The 26,118-nt window shown below is 42.1% G+C and overlaps 1 protein-coding gene across 6 annotated transcripts in view; it reads left to right on the top strand.

Annotated features, from left to right (window-relative positions):
* The window catches only part of SEMA4D (semaphorin 4D), a 160,823-nt gene that overhangs the window by 23,735 nt on the left and 110,970 nt on the right, over positions 1-26,118 (top strand). For 4 of the 6 annotated variants that reach the window (XM_069762237.1, XM_069762242.1, XM_069762226.1 and 1 more), the window contains exon 2: positions 18,977-19,034. The exons of the other annotated variants lie outside the window; for them this stretch is intronic. The gene's annotated coding sequence lies outside the window, so the exon portion shown is untranslated. The remainder of the gene's footprint in view (positions 1-18,976; positions 19,035-26,118) is intronic. 6 annotated transcript variants of the gene reach the window in all.

Here is a 26,118-nt window from a genome sequence, read left to right as displayed (position 1 = left end):
CCTTCTTACCCATGTAAGGCTTCTTAATATCCCCTTGTTGTACTTTTCGTGCATGCTATTTAGCAGCACTTTACGCTATACACTTTACTTAAATGTATTATCAGGATATATAATATGTAGTATGGTATCCTGTGACTAACACATGGCATTGCAGCCTCTGACATCTTGAATATTTTATATGGTTTTTAAATAATATACTAAATAAAGATCCATTTTTTTCCAGCACTTATACTCCCTATTTCCATTGTGTGTTCTATAAAATTATTTGCCTCAATGAGGCTTTTTTTCCGTTACAGTCTTCATTTTAAGCCAAGTTTATTCATCTCTGGCTACCAAAACATCAAAAGCCACGTTTTATATTTTGGTAGTCACAGAAATGATATACCGTACTAAGGTTGAGCTGACTGAAGCATTTCCTATGGCGATTTTGTGGAATGAAATATTTTGGTGGCGATTAAACTAAGGGTTATGTTATGATTGCAGATATGGGTTCTGATAATACAGAATCCATGGAAACTGAAAAGAAAAACCATTAGCATTTGTGACATTTGGTAACCTCTTCATTTAGTGCTGAGCCTGCAAAATGAAGTCTAGAGTGATTTGATGCCCTGCAGACCTGTGTATCTTAGGGTACCGTCACACTATAACATTTCGATCGCTACGACGGTACGATTCGTGACGTTCCAGCGATATCGTTACGATATCGCTGTGTCTGACACGCAGCAGCGATCAGGGATCCTGCTGAGAATCGTACGTCGTAGCAGATCGTTTAGAACTTTCTTTCATCGCTGGATCTCCCGCTGTCATCGCTAGATCGGTGTGTGTGACACCGATCTAGCGATGCGATCCAGCGATGCGTTCGCTTGTAACCAGGGTAAACATCGGGTAACTAAGCGCAGAACCGCGCTTAGTTACCCGATGTTTACCCTAGTTACAAGCGTTAAACTAAAAAAAAACAAACAGCACATACTTACATTCTGGTGTCCGTCAGGTCCCTTGCCGTCTCTGCTTCCCGCACTGTGACTGCCGGCCGTAAAGTGAAAGCAGAGCACAGCGGCTGTGCTTTCACTTTCACTTTACGGCCGGCAGTCACTGAGTGCGGGAAGCAGACTGCAAGGGACCTGACGGACACCAGAATGTAAGTATGTGCTGTTTTTTTTTTTTAGTTTAACGCTTGTAACCAGGGTAAACATCGGGTAACTAAGCGCGGTCCTGCGCTTAGTTACCCGATGTTTACCCTGGTTACCCGGGGACCTCGGCATCGTTGGTCGCTGGAGAGCTGTCTGTGTGACAGCTCCCCAGCGACCACACTACGATTTACCTACGATCACGGCCAGGTCATATCGCTGGTCGTGATCGTAGGTAAATCGTATAGTGTGACGGTACCCTTACATGTGGTGGTGAAATCTAATTACTAGCTTCAGGTTTCCTTCACTGAGCTGGTCTGTGAGAGGCAATCAAATATTAATGGTTTAAAGTACCTGTCTTGTCATGGACACATTACACTTTCATTTCTAAAAGTTAAGTGAATGCTTCATTGGGCTTACCGTACCTTATGCCAAAATAACCGTGCACACAGTCAATAAATCTGCACATGATTCACACTTCTTGTCTAGTAAGGCTTAAAACAAATACGGTAATACATTTGTCACATGACATGTCGACTCTTCTCACTTGCCAGAATTCTGTTTGTTTCATAAATCTTTTCAATTATTTCTCATGTATAGAGATGAGCGCTTCCCTTTAAAGGGAACCTGTCACCCCGTTTTTTGAGATTGAGCTATAAATACTGTTAAATAGGGCCTGCGCTGTGTGTTCCTATAGTGTATGTAGTGTACCCCGATTCCCCATGTATGCTGAGAAATAACTTACCAAAGTCGCCGTTTTCGCCTGTCAATCAGGCTGGTCAGGTCGGGAGGGCGTGGTGACATCGCTGGTTCTTCCTCAGCTTTACGTTGGTGGCGTGGTGGCGTAGTGGTGAACAAGCAGCGCGCGATCTGCGCTGTAATCCCTTGCATCGGTGGGGGCGGCCATCTTCCTGGGGCCGCGCGTGCGCAGATCGAGTGCTCTGCTGCACGGGGCTTCAGGAAAATGGCCGCGGGATGCCGCGCGTGCGCATTAGAGATCGCGGCGGCCATTTTCCCAAAGCCGAGATGCAAACTCGGCTTTGGGAAAATGGCCGCCGCGATCTCTAATGCGCACGCGCGGCATCCCGCGGCCATTTTCCTGAAGCCCCGTGCAGCAGAGCACTCGATCTGCGCACGCGCGGCCCCAGGAAGATGGCCGCCCCCACCGATGCAAGGGATTACAGCGCAGATCGCGCGCTGTGTCTTCACCACTACGCCACTACGCCACCAACGTAAAGCTGAGGAAGAACCACCGATGTCACCACGCCCTCCCGACCTGACCAGCCTGATTGACAGGCGAAAACGGCGACTTTGGTAAGTTATTTCTCAGCATACATGGGGAATCTGGGTACACTACATACACTATAGGAACACACAGCGCAGGCCCTATTTAACAGTATTTATAGCTCAATCTCAAAAAACGGGGTGACAGGTTCCCTTTAATGAGCACTGTTGTTTGCCACAATCAAATACAGTAGATCTGTAGTGGTGGAGTGGGCAATATCAGTGATATGCTATACGTAGCTTGGGCTGACCATTTATTAGTTTTTGGGATGTATGTTAAGTATCTCTTATCTATTTGCTGATTAGTTAAGGGCAGAGTTTTGCCTATAATATAACCTAATGTTATGCTCTCATGGATGTTATTTCTGATCCCTGTGACGCATGGAAAGAATGTCATTAGGAGGCTCCCCGGGGACCCATTAGGGAATAAAGTATAGCCCTCAGGGAACAATTTACAGAAAAGACTGCCTTAGCTGTGTCGCCTAGAAAATGCCTAATTTAATAGATGTAACATCTGAAGTTGAATTAAATAATCCATTCCCCCTTTTTGCTCAGAATAATTTTTCTTTAATTTAATTTGTTAAAAATGATTTGACTCTTCTTATGAAAGCTGTGTTTCACCCAGGGTGCTGAGCTCATTCAGTTTAATTTTTAGAATAATCCTTTTTGTTCATGTTATTGTGATCACTTCGTATTTTACATGTTTGTTACTTTCCCAATAGTAAACTGTTGTTGAAGTCAGAAGTGACAGGTCACAGTGCTATGTCCTGACTGAGAGGACCCCATACTGGGTACTGGAGGACCATGACTGAGTACAGATAAGTTACTGAGTACTTTAAGGTACCGTCACACTCAGCGACGCTGCAGCGATATAGACAACGAGCCGACCTTAACTAGATCGCTGGAGCGTTGCTGTTTAGGTCGCTGTAGAGACGTCAAACACAGCAACTCCAGAACGATGCAGGAGCGATCCAGTGACGTAATGGCGACTCACTTCTCGTTCTCGCTCGTTGTTAGCTCCATGTCAAACAGCCGGAGTGTACCGATGCGACACACATCTAGGGGCCCTATGCTCGTTGCTGGCGTCTTTGCTTTTGATGTCAAACATGACGATGCATGCCGACCTGGCGACAAAATAAAGTTCTGGACTTCTAGCTCCGACCAGCGATGGCACAGCGGGATCCAGATCGCTGCTGCGTGTCAAACACAACGAGATCGCTATCCAGGACGCTGCAACGTCACGGATTGTTGTCGTTCTCTTTGCAAAGTTGCTGAGTGTGACGGTACCTTTAGTCTGGTCAACTACTGTATTTTTCAGACTAAGGCTATTTGCACACGTTCAGGATTTCTCGCTGAGAAAAACCGGACATTTTCTGCAAGAAATCTGCATGCGGTTTTGCTGCGTTTTTTCCCGGACATTTCCCAATGCATTTTGTAGTGGGAAATCCGCAAAAAACCCGCCAAATTAATGAACATGCTGCGGTTTTTACCGCCATGCGTTTTTTTCGCGGAAAAAAATGCATCATGTGCACAAAACATGCAGAATTCATTCTAAATGATGGGATGCTTATTGTAAGCTTTTTTTTGTGGTTTTATAGCGTTTTTGGGGGGGAAAACCGCAAAAAAAAAACGCAACGTGTGCACACAGCCTAAAAGACGCACTGGACCATAAGACACTCCTAGGTTTTACAGGAGGAAATATATATATAAAAGTTGACGCAAAAATGTCAATTCTGTGCTAATATACCTGGATAGAGAATATATGGCCTCTTCATCCCCATCTCTGTATGCATGACCCCCTTATCCCTACCCTGGTATGCATTGCCCCCTTATTCCTACCCTGGTATGCATGGCCCCCTCATCCCTATCTTGGTATGCATGGCCTCCTCATCCCTATCTTGGAATGCATGGCCCCCTCATCCCTACCCTGGTATGCATGGCCCCCTCATCCCTACCCTGGTATGCATGGCCCCCTCATCCCTACCCTGGTATGCATGGCCCCCTCATCCCTACCTTGGTATGCATGGCCCCCTCATCCCTACCCTGGTATGCATGGCCCCCTCATCCCTATCTTAGTATGCATGGCCTCCCCATCTGGACGGATTATTACATCTGCACGATCGCCCGCTTACACAAGTGGTGTGCAGGCGATCGCCGTCAGACATCATCTGATTCTGATAGCTGACACCCAGCACTAAGTGCAAGGAGCGGTCTAACGGTTCCCGGCACTTTAACCTTCGAAATGTCGCGATTGAACATGATCGCAGCATTCTGGGTGCTGGCAGAGGGCTGACGGCCTCTCTGCCTTTAGATCAGAGACCCCGTGGCATCCTTATCCTTGCCCAGGTGACCGGATGTCGTCATGACAACATCCGAGTCACCAGAGCTAGGAAACATGCTGATCATGCTCAGTGCTGTAGAAGCGAATAGCCTGCAAAAATAGTAAAAATTAAAAAAAAAAATTAATTTTTTTCTGCGATTTACATGTAGGGTAATGGCCCACTCAGGGAAAAAATTGACCTCAGTTTGTTGCAAAAAAAAAAAAAAAAAAATCTTATTAGCCCTTAGAAAAATTGAAAACTTGGGGCTAAATAACATTTTTGTGGGAAAAGGTGATTTTATTATTTTCACAGCTCAACTTTATAAACTTCTTTGAAGCACCTGGGGATCACCATGCATCTAAATACATTCCTTGAGGGGTCTATTTTCCAAAATGGTGACACTTGTGGGGTGTCTCCACTGTTTAGGCACATCAGGGGCTCTCCAAACACGACATTGCGCCTGCCAATTGTTCCAGTAAATTTTGCATTCAAAAAGTCAAATGGCGCTCCTTCCCTTCCGAGCCCTGCTGTGCGCCAAAACAGTGGTTTTCTCGTTCGTATGGGGTATCTGCATGCTCAGGAGAAATTACTCACCAATTTTTGGTGTCACTTTTGGGTATCTTCTTTCATGTAGACCCCTCAAAGTGACTTCAAATGTGAAGTAAGGACACCGCTGAACAGAGGTCAGACTGAGTCCACAGTAACTCTGCTGCCTCATTATAGTGAATGTAATCCTCGGAGGTTTCATTTCATCTGTCACATCACTCGGAGATTTAGATGGAAACCCCAAAGTAAGTGCTCAGTGTAGAGTGCTGGATAAATGTGATCCCAAACACTAAAAAAAAAAAAAAAAAAATGTTCCCAATAAAAGCTTCAACTCAATCCACAAAAAAGCAAGTCCCCATTCAGGTCTTTTATCTGTTAATGGAAATATAGGGGACTTCCACGTTACTGGTAGCACAAAGGCTCTGGAAAAGCAAAATGGCTCCTCACCCGCCAAAAGAAATTCATCAAATTCTCCGCTCCCAAATCCAAATGCCCCCTCCCTTCTGAGCCCCAGTGTGCATAAACCACCTTTTAGCGTTCACATTTAGCAGGGGTATAATTTCCAAAATGGGGTCTATTGGGGGGTGGGGAATTCTGCTTTCTAACTCTTAGGGGCTCTGTATATGGAGTACACAAACTATTGTAGAAGAATCTGCGCTCCATCCATCATTACGGAGACTCCCCGTATGACTAAACAGTACTGTACAGCCACATATGGTGTGTTTCTATATTCAGCAGTAATTGTGGGACAAATTATGGTGCCAATTTTACCTACTTCTTGTGTGAAAATGATAAATCTGGGGCTAAAACAACATTTTTGTGGTAAAAATGTAATTCTTTTTTCTTCACTGCCAGTGGTATAAAATTCTGTGACCCAACGATGGTGTCAAAATAATCACTGCACCTCTAGATTAATTCATCAAGAGGTGTAATTTGATGAATTTTAGAAATTTTCATCAAATTTGTTATTTTTATAAATAAACCCTAATAAATATCAACCTAAATTCACCACTAACATAGTATAATGTGTCATGAAAAAAAAAAAAACAATCTAAAAATTACTGAGATATGTTAAAACATTCCAGAATTATTGCCACATAAATTGACATTGGTCAGATTTGAAAAATTTGGCGCCTGGTCACTGAAGTGTTAATTGTGCTTATATTCATGTCAAATAGATTCACCTGCAGAGATTTGATATCAAAATCCTAATTGGAAGAAGGGAACATGCAGTTTTTGGTACATCTTTGTAATGACTAGAGATGAGCAAATCTGTTCGTGTCCCTCCTTATTGTCGTGTCCCTCCTTATTCGGCAAGCTATAGCGCTCCCCGAATAAGCTGCAGAGGGACCCGGCTACCAGGAGCGCTCCTGCCGAGCCGCAGTGGATGTGTCGCGGCTATCACAACACATGCAGGGAGAGGAGGGACACGAACAGATTCGCTCATCTCTAGTGATGACGACACTAGAGTAAGGCTCTTTGTGTGCTGTCCTCTGAATTACCCCAATTTTGGGAGCTGTCTTTACATGAGTTGGATTGTCTGTAATAAATATATAAAGTAAGATGTGAACATTCTGCATGCCAGGACCTGATTTACAGCAAGTGTGAGGATAGATAAATGACAATGGCATGCTTTGTTGTTGCTGCTCACCTGTATGGCAGTGCATTTCCCTCTGCTCTTCCAAGCTTGATAATGGGTTCTATGAAAAGACATGTTGTGGGAATTTCTTTTGAAGTTCTTGCATAAATCAGTCAGCTAGTGAGTGGCCAAGCAAGAGACATGAGCAATAATCGATATAAAACCATAATCTAATCCACTGTGCTCTGAAAGCTTGCAAACATATTATTTTCTGGTTAGCCAATAAAGGTATCACTCCTAGAATACTTCTGTCATCATTGGGCAGAAAAATATTCACATCGATAGTAGAAAGAGGAGACTCAAAGAATCACATTTCTGGCCAGTTATGTGGTCATGTGTGTATTGGAGTATTATGTGCGTTTCTGACACTTCAATGTATGTGCTAGGCACGATTTCTTGATTGTCAGTATTCCCAGGGCTCCCCTCATGAAGTGTACTGGCCGCTCTGACGTAAGCCATACAGTTGTACAAGCTCTAGAGTGAGATAATATAATACCCAGAAACTGAACGAGAGAAATATTAGTATTTGAATTCACATATACATATGTACCATAGTAATTAGCAGTGCAAGTGTGAATCCAACACTGTGTGTGTATGTATACAGTACTGGTCACCATTATTGGTGCGCCTTCTTTTTTTTTTTTTCATAGACTGTACAATATCTTCAGAAATAAATGGTAATGTACCATAGTTATATCCTCAGGATATTTTATTTAGTGGTCTACAGTGATACAACAGTTAAACATTGTTTTTTCAACTTTTACATTTACAATTTCAAGAGAAGAAACAGAATAAACAGCATGGGCAGCAATAAAAGCACCACTAATTAATTCATACTTTGGCATGGATTACAGCCTCCAAAGGTTTCTTGTAGCCATCTATAAGCTTCTTGCGCTTCTCTTCTGATATTTTCACCCACTTTTCCTTTGCAGTTTGTTTAAAGGGAACTTGTCACCCCCCTCAGGCGTTTGTAACTAAAAGAGCCACCTTGTGCAGCACTAATGCTGCATTCTGACAAGGTGGCTCTTTAGTTACAAATGCCTGCACACTTATAAAATTTGCCCCCACATACCCTGAATCCGTTCGGGAGGCGGGACTTTTCTTTCTAATGAGACGCAGCACAGCCGTCACTCCTGGCTTGTGCGCGCCGGGAGCCGCCTCCTCTTCCTCCATTATCGTTCCTGGCGCCTGCTCTGTAAGTTTTTTTTCCCGGCATGTGCAGTTGCGCTGCCCTTCGTACTTACAGCGCAGGCGCCAGGAACTATTTTGACACTAACGCAGAATGCAGCATTAGTGCTGCACAAGGTGGCTCTTTTAGTTACAAACGCCTGGGGGGAAGGGGACAGGTTCCCTTTAATGGTTGGTAGGGAATCAAATACTTATTTCTCACTGCACAATTCAAAAAAATTTATATAATTTATGCAATGTGATTTTCTGGATTTTATTTGTGATATTCTATCTCTCAATGTTAAAATTGACGTCCCCTTAAATTATAGACTGTTCCTGTCTTTGTCAGTGGACAAACTTACAAAATCAGCAAGGGATCAAATACTTATTTCCCCCACTGTAATATAATATATGTTAGACACAAACATTTGGTATGTTATCGTTATCAAAAGAGGGCTGTCTCTGGATTGTGCTTGGCGCCCTCTCCCTCTGCCTTGGTATGCTGCCATCCATGAAGGACGTGGATGATGACATCTACTTCATCCACCCAGTTGGAAAAGCCTCACACATATGCAGGCTCTCTGCCTGTTGTGTACATTAATAGAAGTTGTAGGGGTGGTGTTACAAGGCAGAGAGGGGACACTGGGCATTGTCCGAAGATGCCCTTCAAACCGCTCGGTGCAGTTCACGTTAGCTCTGGACATGCAAACCTGGACAACAGAAAAGTTTTTATTTTATTATACGGTGCTGCTTGGGAGATAGTGGCTTGTTCGAAATGTACTAAAAGGCAGGAGAACATGGTGGCAATGGCTTTTATAGGAAAAATCTTTATACTGCTTGGCAAAAATCTGCAATAATCCATAACATAAACAGACATGTTGCAAATGTCAAAACCTACTCTGATGGTCAATTTCCACTTAAACTATGTGTAAATGATTAATATCTCATCAATTTCCTGCTGTAATAGGGTCATTCCATGTCAAGTGAACCAATGATTTTTGCCACTATATTTTTAATTCTTTTGAGATTTTGTTATTTGGTAACAGTGTGTCAGAGAATGCAAAATGTGAAGAAGAAAAAATTCTAGATATTTTTTTTAAATTTTTTATTGATTTTCAAAGTTCGGAAAAAGTGCGAATTTCGGTGTTGCCTGCCTTTACATTTCTCCCCATAACTCAGGCTAGAAAAGAGATAGAGAAACAAAATAAACACCAGTCTACTCAGAACTGTACAGGCTTTCACCAGATATGTCACAATATTTTACCTATGCGAACGCAAGCGCAAAACTAACGCATTTCCGAAAAAAAACATTTAATTTTAAAATTTCAAAAACTGCACATGTGCCTGCTATGCTCCTATCCACATCTGTACCAAAATACAAGATGGGATCGTGATGGGATCATATTTTAAAAAATAAAACTATTGCAGTGTCAGTTCAAAAATCTTGATTTTTAGATCTGTTCAGCCTGTGGTCTAACAGTGTGGGGTCTATATTTACCAAATAATCCATGATTGTTAGATATTACTGTATTATTTTATTATGTTACAGCTTAGAAGCAGGAGATAACAGAGGAGAAGCTTTGTTAGGGCTGAGAGTGACCAGGGGTGGACAGTGACCGCAGAGCAGATGACTGGCCGGCAGCTCGGGCCTCCACAGACCGTATTCACACCAAATCTTATCACCCAGGAAACTCCTCAAATGGAGGGAGAAAAATATTCTTACCATCCAGCTCATGTATTGTACAAACCAGGACTACGAAGAGAAGGAGAGTTTGTTATAACATCAGTTACAGGAAGCCGAACCCATCACAGGGACTCGGCAATACCGGACTGTCATCCCATGTAGTGGAAATAAAGACAGTGACGACCATGAAGTGGTAGAAGGCGGCACAAGATCGGCAATGGATGACACAACTGGCTATGTGACCTGGGAATATGATCGGCGCTGGCGGCTACTGGACTCTCCAAAGATTGTGAAAATGAAGACGTAGAAGTGACTTTTCTGCACTTTCTGGTCCAGCGCCGTCCTTTGTGTATCCAAGAAAATCAGACATTGTAAAAGTGAACAAAAATCAGATCTAACTCAGGTGGAGCCGAGCACTATGACAGCCGGACATACTCTGACACAGAAGGAAACGGCCATTACTAGTGAGCCCTTATGGACAAGATGACATTTCACCCACTAGCAGGGACACATTGATGATAACAGGCCAGTGTAAAAACCTACTATTGTTTGATTAGTTCATATTTTATAGAACGAGGATTTAACTACTGTACTATTCTTCTTAAACACTTCAGAAATGACATGTTTAGTGTTAGGGCCCCTTTCCACTTGTGTGAGAAAAAAACGGTCCGATTTATGGACCGAAAAAACGGATGTAACGTGTGTGATTGTCATGCGAGTGTAATGTGATTTTTTAATCGCATCATCCGTTTTTACATCCGTATGCAATCCGTTTTTTTTCTCTGCAACTATTTTTATACAGTCATTTACAGGACTATTTACAGTGTTCTGTGCCACAGAATGGTAAGGTATCCGTAAAAAACGGATGGAATACGGATGGTCCGTATTCCATGCGTTTTTTTTCTCGCACCCATTGACTTGCATTGGCGAGTCTCATCCGAGAATCTCAGCAATACGCAGCATGCTGCGATTTTTTTTTCTCAGCCGACACAGATTTTTCTCAGTCCGATTTCGGCTGGGAAAAAAATTGCAAATGGAATGTCACCTATTGAAAAACATTGGTCCGAGTGCAATCCGATTTTTTTTATCGGATTGCACTCGTCCGTTTTTCTCACAAGTGGAAAGGGGCCCTTATAGTAGAAAAAAAATTGTTAATGTATAAATAGGTGGTAGAAATATTGGTTCTTTTAATCTTGTTTTTAACATATAATTAGGATCAGACTGTATTTGGAAAATTACACTTGAGGATGTGATCACCTTTTATCTTTTGGCTTGTTCAAAGAATTCAGGTTGAAAATGCTGAGCAAGTTGTGTTATGATGATTAAGATGGATTTATTCTGGCACTTCGGTATTTGCTTTTTGTGTTTCTTTATTGTTACATATAAAAGCTGAATTCAATAAGTTGTAATTTGAAAAGAAAAAGGGAAGAAACTCACACAAACATAAAATCAGATGATTCAAGGCTTAAAAAAATACAAATTTGATAGATCCCAAGTTGAGTCCCTTGGACACAAGTAACACACATGCATGTTTTCACAATTTTAAAACATACGTTTTTTTTCAGAATTGCGCATCAAAATTTTTAATTTGATTTCTCCAAAACAAATTATAAAGAAACATAGTCTTGTGACATATCAAATGAAAGCTGGTACCGTTCTGAGAAAAATGATGCCTCTCCCACCTCTATATCTTAATTCTAGCCCGAGATATGATAAAAAATGTAAAGCCATACCAGGCCAAAATCCGCGCTTTTTCAAAACTTTAAAAATCTGTAAAAAATTAACTGATGAAGAAAAAAATTCTAAACTTTTAATTTGTAATTAACTAAAGTTGTACTTCATAAAAACAAAAAATAAAAAAAATCTAAAGACGTAAGGTAAAAAAAATATTCATATTTGAATCACTTGATATGGAATGACCCAATACTGTGCTGCGGGCTTGTCTTCAGAATATCCACAGCAAATTTGTTTTGTGTGCAGTTGCCTTTCTACTTTTTCTCTGAGTAGTTACCTTATATAAACCTTGCTGATTGCGATACAGCTACACTTCCCTGCAGTTTTGGCCATTGCATGTGAACACGCCCCAAGTGTCAGTTGAATAATCCAACTGGGCCGATTTGTCAGGTGTCAGTATCTGGGACAAACATTACAGCTGGTGTCTGTGCAGCCACGGTTGGGATAATTTATTTTGGCTGAGAGTTATTTCATGTCTGAGCGCAGCTTGTAACGTTCTTTTTTAGCTTAATTGTGGTATCTTTTGCTTGTTTGTATGTTTATATTTAGCCTTAGAGACGTGCTGGAAGAAAATGCCTAAAAGCCTAGCCGCCAGAGCGATTGAGCACAGCGTGTCTGCACTGACATGGAAAGCATTCCTTTTATAATGCTGATGAAAGATTTGCCACACTTGTCCTACATCATCTGATCTTCCTTGACCGAGGCGGACTTGTCTGGGTCCTTCCTGTGTGTGGGTTTGATTGCTTTTTTTCTTTTTATGATTTCATAAATCCTTACAGATAAGTGATGGAGATTTGCAAACAAAGTACTAACTTAAAGTACAAGAAGGATATATAAAAAAATTAAAAGCCTACAAATATACCAGAATATAAACATCCTAAACCTCTATTGTGGAGACACGGGGGTCAGCGGTCACCCTAGTCTGCAAGCCGAAACCGCAGGGACCAGGGATCATTCCACCGACCATCCCCGCTCTCCGTGGGCATAATACTACTCAGACTACACAGGGTGAGGGTAAAACAGTTTGGCAATCTTTTTTTGAACCACAAAACAGGCAAATAACACATAGAACAGTCCCAGAAAAATACTCATGATGGTGTAAAATTACAGAGTCTCACCTTTTCGCTGACTTGCTGGAATAAGATCAGCTGTGACTTCAAAGCTTCCCACTTATGGCACACAAAAAGAGGAGGTAACGAGAAGCTTAGGAAGCTGACAATCCATTAAGGTACAAGGCCAAGTGACCGGAGGGTCACAACCTGACTTCTCCAAACATCTCCATGGAGCCAGGTGACCAGCGAGTCCCATTCCTGGCTTTCCCAAATGTATTCATGAGGCTCAGGTGACTGATGGGTCCGAATCCTGACTACCCCAAACGTATCCATAGGTCAGTGATGGTCAATGCAGCAGATCTGTATACTTTCAGCCGGGGCTGTTGTCTCCTAAGCTGACATCCTGTAGAATGTCAAATTTGTGTCCCTTGTGATGGAGCCATGGTGTCTTGGCTGAAATGGGGAAAGGGGTGGAAAGGAAATAAAAAGGAGGAGGAGATGGGTGTGCATGAATTGTATAATATATAAAAAATACCTAACATTCATATAACAATCCAATGGCCAAGTTATTAATAGCACAATAGTAAAATGCAAAAGAGTTATAACAATAATGAAGTAAAACTGCAATGAGAAAATAATTTATAAATATGAAAAAAATTAGATAACAAATAAGGATAGAGTAATCAATGTATTGGTGATGAAATGCAACACCATTCAGGAGAATCACATTTGCGGTAATAAATATAATGCAATGAGAAATGTAGAAAAAGTGCCTGAGCAATAAATATTAAATATATGTTAAAGTTCATAAATAAATATTTTGCCAGTGAAAAAAGTATTCCTTCCTAACAAATTTACGTTACTTTTCATTACCAGTACCTTGGTTATTTTGTTTTATCTCATTATTTCATATTTAATAATTATTGCTTAGTGTACTTTCTTTACTTCATTATGGTTATACACATGGAATGAGACTCTTTTTTTTTTTTTTTTGTATGGTACTATTGTGCTATTAATAACTTGGCCATTGGATTGTTATTTGAATGTTATGTATTTTTTTTTATGTATTATACAATTGATGCACACCCATCCCCCCTCTTCGTTTTTTCACCTTTTCCCCATTTTATATTCTGTATTCTTGTGTTGTATGCTTTTAATCTGATTAATAAAGAAATATGTATTTGTATAATGTTACGGAATATGTTGGCGCTATATAAATACAAATTATTATTATAATGTTATTTTCTGCCTAATTTTTGAATTCAGGTTTACATCATGTAGATTCCCTGACTTTGTATTCTAAAGTTGTATTCACATATCCAGTACTTTTCATTTCACATTTTTGGATCAATAACAGAATTAAACTGATCCAGTCAAGGATTTATTCATTTGCATGAAACCTCCTAAAATGTATTCCATTGGACTCTTGTCCAGTTGCTGTACATTATTGACCTGCACAACTTTTATGTTCAGCAAAAAAACAATAGCAATTCGATACATTTTTCTTTTAAAAGCATCGGAGACCTGTGTCTCGACTGTCAAAAGATCAGAAAGCACATGTACCTTATGAGCTGAGGAGGAGTGTATGACAAGAGAATAAATAAATCTCCTCGGCTTAGGCTGGATTCACATAGCGTTAATGGCATCCGTTAGACGGACTATGTTGCACCGCGGCATAACGTGGTGTAACGCAGTCCCTCAACACCGCCATTAATTCCTATGTCGGATGCATCGCTAGCGCACTCTCACAATGGGCATGCGTTAGCGATGTGCCATCATTGAGTGACGGACCCTGAGACGCGGGCTACAGCGTTTCCTGGTCTGTCACTGCTAGTGCGATGGAGAATGTCGGCACTTGCGTCAGCAGCCCGTTACCGTATGTGTTGAACGGGCTGCTGTTTAACGCAATGTGAACCCGGCCTTACTGAGCATGGAGAGACTGGAGAAAAAAATCCTTTGTGCTCAGCAAGACAATGACTTCTTTTTTCTGTCACACACTTCACCTCAGCTCACAGTGGTATGTGTGCTTACATAACAGTTTCTGTCAGTTGAGACACAGATTTTGGGAGCTGTGTTTCTTCAGATTGAAGCCCATCCTGAAATGTGGAAAGGACAGGTTGCTGTTTGAATTATACGACATGGGCCATTTTATTACATTCTTGAAAAACTACTTTAACGGTCATCCGTTAATGGATCCGTTTGTATATTGTGCATTCCCAGAACACTAGAAGTATTCAGTACAAGTAGGCTGCAAAATGGAAACCAAAGCGTGCATCTGTTTTTACTCGCATTTTTTTTTTTTTTTTCAAATACTGCATCCCTTACAAATGGAGAGCCTAATGAAAGCATTACATTAACATTCTCTATTCTATAAGGCTGTGTTCACATCTCTATACCTTTAACGGAAGACTCCAAGATATCTTATATAGTCCTACAGTGTGAGGTGTATCTTGGCGTCAGATGTAAAAAAAATGTAGCAGTGATGGGTGCTGAAAAGACACTTGGGTGAATCGCCGGTGGATATATTTCTGAGTGTATGTGTGCAATATGTGATGCCAGATCTACCAGTAAGGTCTTTATTAGGTAGGAGGTGAGAGTGCAGTGAGGCTATAAAACCTTTCTGGCTCCAGTGTAAACATATTATAGGAGCTGCAGCAGTTTGTTTGTGGAGCTGTGTGCTGATGGCTTACAGTAGTTTTCCATGATCTAATATATGACCCTAAAACAGTGGTATTGGTGCCTGCAGACATGTAATGGTTTGCCACTCACAGGCGTGGTCTGTTCACTGCTCCTTTCACCTTGCCTCCAGATATGTCTGACTGCACATCATGCTGTGCCATGTACTGAGCCAGCACATTCTGCCAGCCTCATCTCCTAACTATAGGACAGCACCTAGAGTATTGAGACTTCACACCGATCCTAATGTTCTGGGTGGGCTTCTCTGGGCATGGGGTCGGAGCCATTTCTAGAAATGGTGTGTATGCATTATTGTATTGTACCTATGCCGAGTGATGTATAATGCCATACAGAACAAAGGGCTACAAGGACATTGGCCAGATTTTTAGAGAATGTGGTTTAAATTAGAAAACCAATATTGGCTGTCTTTTTTTTTATTACTTCAATAATAACAAAACCTGTACCTATATAAAAGTGGTTATGACTACTGAGGTAATGTGCCTTAGGAGGCCATGGCTGCTTGGTACAACACCATAGGGTTACCTTCTTCCGACTGTGCACGTGGCATATGACCGTGACCATATGTCAGTATTTCTGATGACTGGCATTGTTGTCACATGATAGATAATATGTAGTTTTCAGCTAGTCTGGCACTGTCACATGAGGATTGTGTAAGTGAGATACTGTAATTCCTAGCCATAGGTTTCATATTCTGGAAACCACATAACCCCTTATCTCATGTCTTTTGTTCGGCCCATCTCCTGCTCTGCAAGGATCAATCAATATAACCTTTACCCATGGCTGCATGGTTGCTAGGAGACCTCCATTTAACCTATGCAGTGCCTCTACCGATCGATAATTGCTACAGAGCAAAGCATTAGACCACACGATCAGTTCTGCTCTACCATGACCTAATTCTGTGTAGCAGTCTTTGAATTCTTGTGTTTTTTTTAAATTGATTCAGTTTTCTGACCTAATGTAGCTTCCGTGGGAAGGGTTACTGGTATATGTTTATTTATGCAGTTTAGCACTGGATTGTCTCTGCTCATTTGGTTTTCTGGTATTAATACAAACTAGATATTAGCCAATCTCTGAGAAATAGCTCTGATGTCACTTGCAGGCAGCCATATAACCCCTATATGTTAGGAGTATTTCACAGATACCGATTTTCATACTCCATTTATCTTATGAATAGTAAAATATGGCTGGTATAAGAAATGTATGGGCAGAACAAAATTTCAGATTCATTAGTCTCTAATTAAAATGTGTAAACTCAAGGTCCTTACGGGGATGGAGAGCCCTGAGCATGGGGTCTGTAGTGAGTACACAGCACTGCTGTGCAGTAGGGCAATGGCAAATAGAGTGCAGGTGGGAGGCATCCGCTCATTGCCTGCCCTGTTGGCCAGCAGAGGCAGCCATCTGCTACTCAACCATTTTATTAAGGGGATGTGCACACATTCAGGTTTATTCGCTATAAAAACGCATACATATGCATCCTATCATTTAGAATGCATTCTGCAATTTTTGTGGACATGATGCATTTTTTTTCCACGAAAAAAAATGCATTGCGGTAAAAAAAAGCAGCATGTTCATTAATATTGCAGATTTTTGTGTTTTTCTCGCGAGTTAATGCATTGGGTTTTTGTCAGGAAATTTCTGCAAGAAATCCTGATGTGTGCACATAGCCTTAAAGTCCTAGTCCTAAAACTGCTATTTTATACCAGAAATTCTCAATAGCTGACTCTTCAATCTTGCCTTGCGCAGGCGTGTTCTACGGAGGACAGAGAATGAAGTTCAATCCAATATTTCGGCCAGCATGCAGCCAGCGGGTAAGGAAAGGGTGAATCAAACACCCGAAAACTCCGCCCATATGACCCAAAACCAGTCCCGCCAAATTCAGGTGACAGGTTCCCTTTAAAGGGGTTGTCTGGTCAGAATATATTGATGACCTATCCACCTGATACCAGAATGGTGGGGGCCAGACACCTGGCGATCAGCTGTTACAAGCTCCATTGAAAGTTGGATATAAAACCTTTTGTTTAGAGCTAGAAAGCGCCACTCTGTTGAAAGTATAGCGTCTGCTCCAGAGAGAATAGTTCGCAAAAACCGAACCTTCAATGTGACCCTCAACATGACTAAAATTATTATTATTATTATTATTTATTTCTATAGCACCATTGATTCCATGGTGCTTTACATGAGAAGGGGTTACATACAAGTTAAGGTACCGTCACATTTAGCGACGCTGCAGCGATCTAGACAATGATCCCGATCGCTGCAGCGTCGCTGTTTGGTCGCTGGAGAGCTGTCACACAGACAGCTCTCCAGCGACCAACGATGCCGGTCCCCGGGTAACCAGGGTAAACGTAAAAAAACCAAACATTACATACTTACATTCTGGTGTCTGTCCCCCGGCGCTGTGCTTTCCTGCACTGTCAGCGCCGGCCAGCCGTAAAGCAGAGCGGTGACGTCACCGTTGTGCTTTACGGCTGGCCGGAGTTCACAGCCAGTGCAGGAAAGCACAGCGCCGGGGGACAGACACCGGAATGTAAGTATGTAGTGTTTTTTTTTTTTTTACGTTTACGCTGGTAACCAGGGTAAACATCGCGTTACTAAGCGCAGCCCTGCGCTTAGTAACCCGATGTTTACCCTGGTTACAAGTGAAGACATCGCTGAATCAGCGTCACACACGCCGATTCAGCGATGTCTGCGGGAGATCCAGCGACGAAATAAAGTGCTGGACTTTCTGCGCCGACCAACGATGGCACAGCAGGATCCAGATCGCTGCTGCATGTCAAACACAACGATATCGCTAGCCAGGACGCTGCAACGTCACGGATCGCTAGCGATATCGTTCAGTGTGACGGTACCTTTTCAGATATCACTTACAGTAAACAAACTAACAATGACAGACTGATACAGCCCTTGCGAGCTTACATTCTACAGGATTATGGGGAAGGAGACAGTAGGTTGAGGCTGGCTTTGGAGGATGTTTAATTCAACCTTGCTCATGTTGCAAAGCTTGTTTGGGTGAGACATTGACTGGGGAGATTTCTCTGTAGGATCGCTGCCTGTATCTGGTGGTACTAGAGATACCTCTTCCATCTAGAGGAGAGCTAATTAGCTCATGGCCTCTACAATGAGTCACCATTCTTAAACCTCCATGAAGGAAAATCGAAATCGTGATTGTCCGTAATATCTAATAAGTGTAAAGAAAACAAGCTTGCCAAAATGAACGCCAGAACACTTAGCAAAGTATTTTTCTACAGTGCCATTTATGTTGGTTAATTAGGATCGTCGTAAACTAAATGTATTTTTATTCCTTTAAAATTGCACTGAAAATCATAAAAAATTGCCACCTGTGAATCAGTCTGAATACGCATAAGGGATATCTGTCTTTCTCGTTTTATTTGTATGGCTGCAGCGCACAGTACGTCACTAATTGTAATGGGTTCAATTAACCTGAGCACATTGACATAGTTTCTATCCATAAAAGGATTACATCAAAGAAAACAAGCTGTTAAGTACAGAGGCGATTTAGGAGGCCCTTTAGGCATGCAATGTATCCATTCCGCTCTGACTATTCTGTGCCCAGCAAAGATTATTTTTTGGCATCCCCCCAAGGCATGTAACGCGGCAATGTCACTTCTAACTGATGCTTAATAAATCTGCACCTAAACTGCCCCATAGTTCTTTATAGCATGTCACTTACAGGAGGCCTTTTCTGTTTTCTTTTCACGTTACAGGTCGAGATAAGTGAGTTAAGAGCTGAATTACAGTGAACATGTGCAAGTGAAGGAGCAGGTTTGTGTTTGTTTAAATAAATTCCAGTAAGAAAATAAATGTATTCTCTTTTACAAATACGTTGGCTTACTGTCACTGTATATTTTCTATATGATGGCTGCAAGTGACTCTGTGACATTAATTTTTTCCTAATCAAGAAATGTTAGCATATGTGAATTACGTCTCTGCACATGTCAGTTAGCGGGTGCATATGGCATAATGCGACAACAAAGCTGCTTTCAGCAATAGAAAAAGTATAGGAAATATATAATCAAAAAGGCATATTAAGCAACATTGACTTCAGTGCATACAGTGAGTTTTCCAGCCATAATTTCCAGTTCAGCTCTGTGTCCAGTGCTCCTGAAGGAAAGCCATCAAGTGCCTGGTCCCAAGCGAAGTAATGGTGCCTCCCTGTTCTGCTGATCGGACAGACTGGCGGCCAGACTCGGACTTCCACCACCCATAATTTGTAACTTCAGAAGGTTTGTCTGAAGGACACCTAAGCCAGGGACATGCCACCATATTGTTATTATTATTGCGCCATTTATTCCATGGAGCTTTACATGTGAGGAGGGGTATACATAATAAAACAGGTACAATAATCTTGAACAATACAAGTCACAACTGGTACAGGAGGAGAGAGGACCCTGCCCGCGAGGGCTCACAATCTACAAATATATATGATGGTAATACAATTCTAAACGTACCCTGTTAAAAAGATTAGCATTCCTATGGTGGAAAAAGTGACTTGTAAAACAGCTGCAGTGGGGACTAGCCACAATCCCATAGCTTCCTACGAAGCTTTGATTTACTTTTTCCTGCCCATCATAGCTTGACTTGCCAGAGGCGTTATCGATCAAAGTTGAGTGGGCATGCGAGGAAACAGTGAGCAGTGCCCCCTGCAGCACCACCTCTTGACTGGAGGCAGCGGTGAATAGATGTCATAGACCATGCCAGTGCTGATCACTTTATACATGGCATGTTTAGCATTATATCATACATTACAGCATCATGTTCTTGGCTTGGGTACCTAAATTACACTTATTAAATAGTATGCCAGTTTCCTCACATATTTATGGACAGTTGGTTCAAAAAAACCGGCACATGTCTACTGTGATATAACAAGTCTCTCTGGGCTTCCTTTGATGATGGGCAGATCTAGTTTCTGGTGTGACTGATTTCCCTACCAGCACATCCTACAATTACCGAATAATAAAAAAAAGTGTATTGGAAAGACTTCGTTGGTCAACAAATAGTGGTGTAAATAGTCCTTTACAGCCGTATTATTATTTATTATTATAGCGCCATTTATTAAAAGCATTGTTTGCATGTGTCTGTTTTTTGTTTATTTTTTTTTAATAAGCGCAAACCTTAGTAATTACTGCATGTCTTCCATCGTGTTGTCCTGTTTATGGTGCACCACAGCCACAGTCGCCAACATGCCTCTATCCGTGGGTGACTTGACATTCCGTAGTGCAGGAGGTTTCCACATCACTGGCTTGGTCTCTTTCGCCTTCTGTACAGGTTTACTCCTTCTTAGCATATTTTCATGCCTACACTGGAGTAAATTAGCGCTGCATTTATTTGCACATTTTCTTTCACTGCTGGCAGTTTAATAATTGAGGAGCATCAACAAGCTTCTCCAGAGTTGAAAGGTTTCCTAGCAACCGGCTGTATGAGAGATGGCAGCCCAGATTTAGCGAACCTTTGTTTTCTGGTACTTGTTGGTATCAGAGTACAATTGTTCTGCAAAGAGAATGATAAATGTCCTGCCAAATGGATGCTGGAGAAATGTGAGACGTTGACCTGCTTAGCAATTCCGAACAAAGAGCAACTCTCCCAGCTAGTGTTTAATATGCGTGTACCAGATTTCATTCTCGCTGGTAAGCAGCAGACCCTGGCACATTCTCTAGTGTACGGAAAGTAAAATGAAATTGTGCAGGATCATTCAACAGCTATTATCCTGCCCTGGAATGAGCACAACATGTTTCACTTCTGCAGACCTGGAGCGATGATTGTCTCCTAGAACCATGCATTAAGCTGTAATTACTAGTTTTATTCCTGTGTATGTTCCTGCCCTGGACTCCTAATCGCCTCCCTCCATCCGCTCCGCATTTAAAGTTTCCAAGGAATCTAAGGCTACTTTCACACTAGTGTCGTGTGACGCACGTCGCAATGCGGCGTTTTGGAGAAAAAACGCATCCTGCAAAGTTCCCCACATGATGCGTTTTTTTCTCCATAAACTTGCATTAGTGACGCATTGCGACGTATTGCCACACGTCGCATCCGTCGTGCGACGGATGCGTTGTTTTTTTGGCGGCCGCAACGCACAAAAAACATTCCATGTAACTTTTTTTGTGCGTCGGGTCTGCCATTTTCGACCGCGCATGTGTGGCCGAAACTCCGCCCTCTCCTCCCCGGAACTCACAATGGGCAGCGGATATGTTGTAAAACTGCATCTGCTGCCCACGTTGTGCCAATCAATCACACTGTCCGTTGGTACGTCGTGCCGATGGTTTGCGACGGCCCGTACCGACGGACTAGTGTGAAAGTAGCCTAACAGGCATTAACATTTATTAGCAAACATTTTGTCCTATACCTCTAGTCCTCTGAGGGCAGATCATTGCTTCATGGATACTTGGGGGCAGGTTTATGAAAACTTTCTAAGGCCGGAGTCACACTAGACCGTAATACGGACGAGTGCAATGTGATAAAAAATCACATAGCACTCGGACCAATGTTAATCTATGGGGCAGCTCCTATTATCCGTTGTTTTCGCGGCCGTATTCAGGATCCGAGTGAAATCTCAGCATGCTGCGATTGTCAGCGTATCTCAGCCGAGATTCGCCAATGCAAGTCTATGGGTTTGAGAAAAAAATCGCACACCACACGGACCATCAGTGTGACATCCATACGGCATCCGTATGCAATGCGATTTTTAACATGAGCATTTACATAGAACTGCTGTATGTAAAAGCTCATGTTAAAATCGCATTGCATACGGATGCCATAGGGATGTCACACTGTTATTAGATGCGAGGAAATCACATCCTCGCATTGCACTCAGATGACATACGGATCACTGTCCACGTTCAGGATGGCCGGCGCTTTGGACGGAGCAGTAAACTAGCTCCGCCCCCTTCTGGAGACACGATGATGCCGGATGTGTTCATTGCACACATCCGGAATCATCGCACCCCACACATAAAGCCCTGTGTTTTACCTTGTGGCGGTGCAGCGTCACCGCAAGGTAAACGGACATGCTGCAATCTAAAAAGACACGCGGCATGTCCGGAATTGCAGGGCCGCCGGATGCGTGTTACCAGGCATAGTGGAGATGGGATTTCATAAAATCCCCTCCACTATGCTGTAACATCTGGACGCTGCGGATTGAACGCTGCGGCTCCACGCAGCGTTCAATCCGCAGCTAGTCCGGATGTAAAACGGCCCATGGACACATACCCTAACACTGCCAGAAGTCACAGGAAATCCAGCTATGTTTTTAACACCACCTTTTTCTTTCGTTTTTTTTTTTGTGTGCGGCACTTAAGAAATGGCAAATAAACTGCTAACAAAGCTATCAAATGAACAGTACTATTCATTTGTGTAAGAGAACTACTAGCTGTCCATATGTTCAGGCCCTTAAAGGAAACCCGTCAGCAGGATTGTGCACAGTAACATACAGACAGTGTCAGGTTGGCGCCGCTATTCAGATTAAAACCATGCCATGGTTGATGAAATCCATCTTGTGGTTGTTGTTTAATCTTTATTTTCAGTTTTGTGTTAATGTTATGCTTGTGCTCCGGGACGGCCTGTAGGGGGGTGGTCTTTTGGTGCTCTGATTAGGTATTCATAATGCAGACTGCTGACAGGTCACTGATCCCTCACTGACCTGCCCCTAGTTTACATAATGAATAATAAATAGGTAGGAGACCCTCGCAGCAACGCGATCACATCGCGTTGCTGCGGGGGTCTCAGGGAAGCCCGCAGGGCGCCCCCTCCCTGCGCGATGCTTCCCTGCACCGCCGACACACCGCGATCATGTTTGATCGCGATGTGCCGGGGGTGGTCCGTGACCACTCCTGGCACATAGTGCCGGATGTCAGCTGCGATAGGCAGCTGACACTCGGCCGCGCTCCCCCCGTGAGCGCGGCCGATCGCATATGACGTACTATCCCGTCACTGGGAATTAAGTCCCAGGGCACCTTGACGGGATAGTACATCATATGGGATTAAGGGGTTAATATATATATATTAACCCCTTAATCCCATATGATGTACTATCCCGTCAAGGTGCCCTGGGACTTAATTCCTATAGCAGGCGCTTGGTAAGCTGATAGAGTGCTGTGCAAACTGTCAGATCAGTGATCTGTGATGTCCTCCCCTGGGACAAAGTAAAAAAGTAAAAAAAAAAATTTCCACATGTGTAAAAAAAAAAAAAAAAAAAATCCTAAATAAAGAAAGAAAAAAAAATTATTCCCATAAATACATTTCTTTATCTAAATAAAAAAAAACAATAAAAGTACACATATTTAGTATCGCCGCGTCCGTAACGACCCCACCTATAAAACTGTCCCACTAGTTAACCCCTTCAGTAAACACCATAAGAAAAAAAAAAAGAGGCAAATAAACAACGCTTTATTATCATACCGCCGAACGAAAAGTGGAATAACTCGCGATCAAAAAGACGGATATAAATAACCATGGTACCGCTGAAAACGTCATCTTGTCCCGCAAAAAACGAGCCGCCATACAGCATCATCAGCAAAAAAATAAAAAAGTTATAGTCCTGAGAATAAAGCGATGCCAAAATAATTATTTTTTCTATAAAATAGTTTTTATCGTATAAAAGCGCCAAAACATAAAAGAATGATATAAATGAGGTATCGCTGTAATCGTACTGACCCAAAGAATAAAACTGCTTTATCAATTTTACCAAACGCAGAACGGTATAAACGCCTCCCCCAAAAGAAATTCATGAATAGCTGGTTTTTGGTCATTCTGCCTCACAAAAATCGGAATAAAAAGCGATCAAAAACTGTCACGTGTCAGAAAATGTTACCAATAAAAACGTCAACTCGTCCCGCAAAAAACAAGACCTCACATGACTCTGTGGACCAAAATATGGAAAAATGTGGAGACGCAAAAACTTTTCTTGCTATAAAAAGCGTCTTTTAGTGTGTGACGGCTGCCGATCATAAAAATCCGCTATAAAAACGCTATAAAAGTAAATCAAACCCCCTTTGTCACCCCCTTAGTTAGGGTAAAATAATAAAATTAAAAAAAATGCATTTATTTCCATTTTCCCGTTGGGGCTAGGGTTAGGGTTGGAGCTAAAGTTAGGGTTAGGGTTGGGGCTAAAGTTAGGGTTTGGATTACATTTACGGTTGGGATTAGGGTTTGGATTAGAGTTTGGGGTGTGGTTAGGGTTACTGTTGAGATTAGGGTTAGGGGTGTGTTTGGATTAGGGTTTCAGTTATAATTGGGGGGGTTTCCACTGTTTAGGCACATCAGGGGCTCTCCAAACGCGACATGGCATCCGATCTCAATTCCAGCCAATTCTGCGTTGAAAAAGTAAAACAGTGCTCCTTCCCTTCCGAGCTCTCCCGTGCGCCCAAACAGGGGTTTACCCCAACATATGGGGTATCAGCGTACTCGGGACAAATTGGACAACAACTTTTGGGGTCCAAGTTCTCTTGTTACCCTTGGGAAAATAAAAATTTGGGGGGTTAAAAATCATTTTTGTGGGAAAAAAAAGAGATTTTTTTATTTTCACGGCTCTGCGTTGTAAACTGTAGTGAAACACTTGGGGGTTCAAAGTTCTCACCACACATCTAGATAAGTTCCTTGGGGGGTCTAGTTTCCAATATGGGGTCACTTGTGGGGGGGTTTCTACTGTTTAGGTACATCAGGGGCTCGGCAAATGCAACGTGACGCCTACAGACCAATCCATCTAAGTCTGCATTCCAAATAGCGCTCCTTCCTTTCCGAGCTCTGCCATGCATCCAAACAGTGGTTCCCCCCCACATATGGGGTATCAGCGTACTCAGGACAAATTGGACAACAACTTTTGGGGTCCAATTTATTCTGTTACCCTTGTGAAAATACAAAACTGGGGGCTAAAAAATCATTTTTGTGAAAAAAAAAAAAAAGAATTTTTATTTTCACGGCTCTGCGTTATAAACTGTAGTGAAACACTTGGGGGTTCAAAGTTCTCAAAACACATCTAGATAAGTTCCTTAGGGGGTTTACTTTCCAAAATGGTGTCACTTGTGGGGGTTTTTAATATTTAGGCACATCAGTGGCTCTCCAAACGCGACATGGTGTACCATCTCAATTCCAGTCAATTTTGCATTGAAAAGTCAAATGGCGCTCCTTCCCTTCCGAGCTCTGCCATGCGCCCAAACAGTGGTTTACCCCCACATATGGGGTATCGGCGTACTCAGGACAAATTGTACAACAACTTTTGGGGTCCAATTTATTGTTACCCTTGTGAAAATACAAAACTGGGGGCTAAAAAATAATTTTTGTGAAAAAAAAAAAAAAAGAATTTTTATTTTCACGGCTCTGCGTTATAAACTGTAGTGAAACACTTGGGGGTTTGAAGTTCTCAAAACCCATCTAGATAAGTTGTGCACCAACAGTGGGGGACTCAGAGCCCACCCCATTGCCCTCCCCCACTGTTGGTGCACATCAGGTAAATATCTCTGGAGTATATATAATTGTGATAAATGACCGGTATTGGGTAATCATTTTTACTTGTGCACTTGCATTATATCCCCTACGTGGCTTTTTTCGGCCTCCTGGAGTTATCAGTATATATGTAATGTTTAAATACTCCCATCCATATTATGTGTGATTTATACAAACAATATATGATGTGCTGATGCGGTGGGGGGTACCCTCTAGCCCTATGTGCATTAGTGGTATTGCTATGCAGTTATTTCACCAGCCTTATTTTTCCTTATGTACCTTTTTCTTTTATGTTGTGGTATTTTAACATGTTTTTAATAAAGTACGGTATATCTTTTATGGGACTTATTGACTGTGGTTTCTCTGTGGAGTGTTAGGATTTCTGTTATACAGTTGTCCCCATTTTTTGGTC

The sequence above is a fragment of the Ranitomeya imitator genome, chromosome 1 (genome assembly GCF_032444005.1).
Source record: "Ranitomeya imitator isolate aRanImi1 chromosome 1, aRanImi1.pri, whole genome shotgun sequence".
Classification (NCBI taxonomy): Eukaryota; Metazoa; Chordata; class Amphibia; order Anura; family Dendrobatidae; genus Ranitomeya; species Ranitomeya imitator.
Note: the sequence above shows the minus strand (reverse complement) of the source record. Positions and strands in the feature narration are given on the sequence as shown.